Below are 5,268 nucleotides of genomic sequence, written 5' to 3'. Positions count from 1 at the left end.
CTGCTCAGGTCCCTTCCGACCCTACGAAGTATGAAACTATATCACAACTTAACATAGCTATGGTGTCTTCTTGCTGCTGCATATATGAATCAGCATATTCTGGATCAGATTGTGATCCCCTTGCTCATACTGGGTGCAACTACATGTGCATTTTACTGCTAAGATGACTAATTAGCTCCTCAGTAAAGTATCACTGTCTACACATAAGGGGCTATTAGGTCGGAATAAAATAATTAACTCTGCTGAAGGATAGTACTCCTATAGTGGAGTTACTTAGTGTGCCACAACGCATGTGTAGACAGTGACTGGGGCTGGCTGGGGCATGAGAGTGCTAAAGTGTGTTGGCTGCCTCCCGGCACCCTCGTGCCTCAGCCAGCCCCTCTGCAGCTTTTTGAGCTGGAATAGAGCAGCCCTAGGCTGGCAAGTTGACCCCCCACAGCCTCCTGATAGTTGGGGCTCCATTGCCCCAGCTCAATGTGCTAGGATTCCAGGCACACAAGTAAACACTGTGCCTAGGAGCACTAAACTCTGGCATACATTATACCAGAGTTCATTCAGCTGCATTAATTCCATGTGCCCAGTGGGCAAATCTACACATGCAGTTAATGTGATTGAATATACTCTGGCTCAGTTTGAGCCAGAGTAAACTAATCCCTACGTCACCATCTACACATGCATTTCAGCGCAGTGATTTACTGCGCTGTCACATACCACTTGTATGTGACGGGACTATCTGGCTGTGCAGTAAATTAGTCTACTGCACCCTAATTGCCACACATATATAGACAGTAATGCTATGCATTAAATTAGTCTAATATGAAGTAAAGTGCATGTGTAGATGTGCCCACTGGGCATATCTACACATTCATTAGTGTGCCCTAATTATGGTGCTGTTTGATTTATCATTGCTAAAAAAATGTTCATTTGTGCTAAAACATAGTAGCGCTGACCAGCGCTACTATGTATTAGCACAAATGAACATTTTTTTAGCAATGATAAAGTGCATTAGATTAAATCAACTGCACATTAAGTTTGGTTTTGCCCACTGTGCTAATGCAGAGTCCTCTGCACATTAAGTGTCTCATGTAGTAGTACTTTACACTACTGAACATCACTATTAGTAATGTAAAGTACTACTGCTGAGTCTGAATGCAGGTAGCACACTATAATCCTCTGATTGCAGAAATCATCTTATTTATTTTGTTTTGTTTTGATGTTACTTGTGATGATTGTGAAAAACAACATGGGAATCATACAGCTTGATTTTTAGATCCCAGACTGAGTTTGCAGCACTGGAAGTTAGGAAAAAAACTTTTTTATTTTTATACTGAGACAATAGTTATAGAGTCATGGACAGATTATAAGCACAAAGCCCCATGTTACCATTTTTACAGTCATTTTCAGAACATAAATGCACTTTACTGTTTGCAGCTAGCTAGTAAACAATAAATAGAATACGGTTTTTTTGCATTGGACAAAACTGCCAAATAATGCATTCTCATATCCTATAAAAATATAAGCCTTCTAAGGGGACTCTAAGCAGAAGGATTTATGCTTATGATCTAATCAATAGCATACAAAGAATGACTGAGCAAAATGGGACATACTGCAAAGGGACCATTATTACCCAGTCTGACATAGAAATTATTGAATGTAGACAGGAAGAAATTCTGGGATATGTAGTTTCTGTTGACTGGTCTGTACACACACACACACACACCACACCACACCACACCACACCACACCACACCACACGGAAGTTCTTTATTTTACTGGCATATATCCTGTTACTCTGTGCAGGATAAGTTAGTGCACTCTTTGATGTTATGCAGTCTATATTACTTTTATTCTTTACAGATGGAATGAAATAAAGTCAAACTCCTACACTTATTCAGGCAAAACTCCCGCATTTGGCTTTAAATAATTTCAAATAAAAAGAAAGAGTAATATGCTTCAGATTTCAGTAGATGTTGCTAATATATTTTTGCTTCACCTTGCTTCATTTTATTTTTCTATGAGCCATATGGGGTGCTGGGTACTGATTCTTTTTACTCAGAATTCCTCACTTGGTTTCAATGGGGATTTCTGCTTAAAAATTGGTGGTATGAGTTAATATGGTAGTGAATGAAGTAGAATAAGCATGCTAAAAGAAACAGAATAGGTGATTTCCAAAACCAGAGGTTGTTACATGTGAACTTGATAATGTTTTAATTGGGCCATTCTATCCAGGAGCACAAATCTTCCTCTGAAACAAAGGAACATTTCAAATAATTGAATTGTTTCATCCCACAAAGATGTTCACTTAAAAAAAACACAGTCTCCTCAGAGCTGCTCTACTGTAGTTTGTCTGCCTCAGGGGTAGGATTCTTCCCTATGAGGGGAAGGATTTTTGGCTGGGCATTAGGGAGACTGGGTGTTTGGGAGTGGATTTGTCCCCGAGGGCAAGATTATCCTTTTTGAACAGCTGTTTGATTTCTAATGCATATTCCATAATTGTTGTCTGTTGGGACACCTTATGTGGGAGATTCACTTTTACATAAATATTTCCAAATCTGATTTAATAGCTTACGAGGTCTCTATTATACTTTGCACAGTTGCTTGTTATGTACACATATGTGTTTTGTTCCTCAGCAGATGAATGTACCGAATGATAACATCACAATATATTTAAATGCTGATCTGCTGGCAAGTTATACAAGAATACTTCAGGTTTAGCATGTAATAGGTTCTAATCTCAGAAAGAACAATTTAGACTTTCATCTTCCAAAATAGATAAGTGGAGTTCTATGCAATTCCCTATGTGCGGGTCTTTGTTAGTATAACCAGCTTGCTCTTTATTTGTTAAAAACTAATCAACTGTCACTTACTGAACAACTGACAGGGTCCACACCCACTCCAATTGGGTGAAGTCCAGTGCATAACCACAGGTTAAAGCTGGTAGTCAATATTGCAGCATAAAGGCAATCTCCTCACGTTCTCATTAGTGTATATTGAATTTAAACTGTCAGGAGCCAAATAATAAAGTCTGTGTGCTTACTAACACTTCTACTGAAGTTAATGGGAAAATTTCCTGCTGACTTCAAAATGAATAAGACTGAATCCAGTTTCCCCTCTACTGTTAAAAAAAAACAAAACCTTCCAAGCAGTGTGGAGCTCTGCTGTGGGGCATTCTATACATTTAATATATGCTCCCTTCAAACCCAGAAATCATTACATGACAGGAACTTGGAGAAAATTGATAGCTAGGTGGCGTTCTTGTCCAGCATTCTGGGCAATATTTAGACTCTTTCACTGATTTTACAAAGGATCAATCTCTTACTCTTTCTCCAAGTAACAAAAAATTCTGCCTTTGATAAGAAAATGAATTTCTTGCTTCAATCATGTCATTTCCCTTTTGCTCTTGTACTCGTAGATGTCATACACCATTGGTTCAGCTTTCAGTACGAGGCTTCAAAAGGAAGCAGATTGCTAAGTACATAGTAAGTGGGAAAAGTGCCCAAAGACAGAGATATTCCAGAAATAAAATTTCACCTAGCATGTCTCACATGGGTTTCTCTTAACTTCTACTGGTCAAACTTTGTGTTATTTCTCTGATAAAACTAATTTAGAATTAGTTGTTTTGATTTTTAAATTCTCATTGCAACGATACTGAACAATAGTGAAAAGTGCTCATCTTCATAATCAAGGCATTTGATTGAAATTATCCATTTTTTTTAAAATTCAGAATATGAAACACACACATACCTATAAGAGAGTCACTTATGGTTAGTAAAACATTGATAAACAGAATAGAAAAGAAAGTCAGAAAACTTAGATCATGTCGCTAGATGGAGCAAGAAGCACCAATTTTAACCAGCTTTCCTTCTGCCTATAAAAATATGGTTAAAATTAGTGCCCCTAGTGCCATCTACTGACATGGTTTAAGTTTCCACTGCAGCCATAGGACATCTATTAGATGTGCTTGAGGATGCAGATTATGTTATTTTACTATTATTTATAATGAATTGGATTTCTAGAGTTTTTATTTACTGAAAACCAGGTACAGGTGGAGGAAACATGTTTTGTTCACTTAGAACTATGTTAAAAATCATTCTCTAGACTTATAACTACCTTCTATACAAGTCTCTCAACACATTTTTCAAATATTAATAAATTATTGTACTACAATACTGTCTAAGAGTTCCACCCATAAGCTAGGAATTCAATATGCTAGGTGCTCTATAAACAAAGAATAAATTCACAGTTTTTGTCCCATAAGGCCTATAACCTAGGTCTCATGACACCCTGGGTGTTATGAGTACTATCTCCAAATGGGATAACTGAGGCAGAGTGAGTTTAAGTGATTTGTCCTAGGGTAGACCAGAAGTTCATGTCAGAACCAGGTATGGAAAACAGTGTTCCTGTTTCCTATGAAGGGAAAACTATATTATCCTTATTAAAGGAATCACAAAATCACCTTTTTACAGATTAACTCTACATACTCCTTGGGCAGTCAAATACTTATGAACAGATCAAGTTTGTGATATTTTGTTCCTTGATCCTTCAAAGATCTAATGCCACAGAGCAGCTATTTATTTATGACCATTATTTCACTCCAGTGTTAGTTTTTAGGAGCTGAAATTGGCATAGGAAGATTTTTAAGATATCCTCTGGATCTAATTCCCAAATATATTAATTACTATCAACTACACAGAGGGTGTAGTGCTACTGACATTGAATTAGTTGGAATACATGCCATAAGTCATGTTCTTTTGTATGAGGATAAGCACTTAAAAACTTATGTTTCATTTCCAGATACACTGAAACACATTTTGAATAGGACTTACTAACATATTCAGAAAATTCATAAGTAAATCACTATTTATGTTTCTAATGTGAACTTCTGAAACTATTATGTTGGAGGATGTAGAAGAACCAAAATAAGCAAGGATCTTTTGTAAAAATGACTGCTTCCATTCAAAGTGGAAATATGCAGTAAAGCAGCACTTGGGGCGTATTTGTATGACTGATGGATATGCTATAGCCTGTTAACTGTATGACAGGGCAGTTTGTTCAATTTACTAGCCATGCCTGTTGTCCATTTACTTCTCTCCTTCTTTGTGTTTCCTTACTTATTTCTCCCTGTGATTTTGCAACAGTAGCAATGAATGTAGAAAAGAACAACTCCAGCAGTGTTTCCAATTATGTATTTTGAATAACAAATCCCTAATCTCCATTATTTTGTGACCGACTAAAAATATGGTTACCTGGTAGGATTTTATGTATTTA

Source organism: Gavialis gangeticus, unplaced genomic scaffold (genome assembly GCF_001723915.1).
Source record: "Gavialis gangeticus isolate Ggan-Ray unplaced genomic scaffold, GavGan_comp1, whole genome shotgun sequence".
In the NCBI taxonomy this organism is placed as follows: Eukaryota; Metazoa; Chordata; order Crocodylia; family Gavialidae; genus Gavialis; species Gavialis gangeticus.
Note: the sequence above shows the minus strand (reverse complement) of the source record.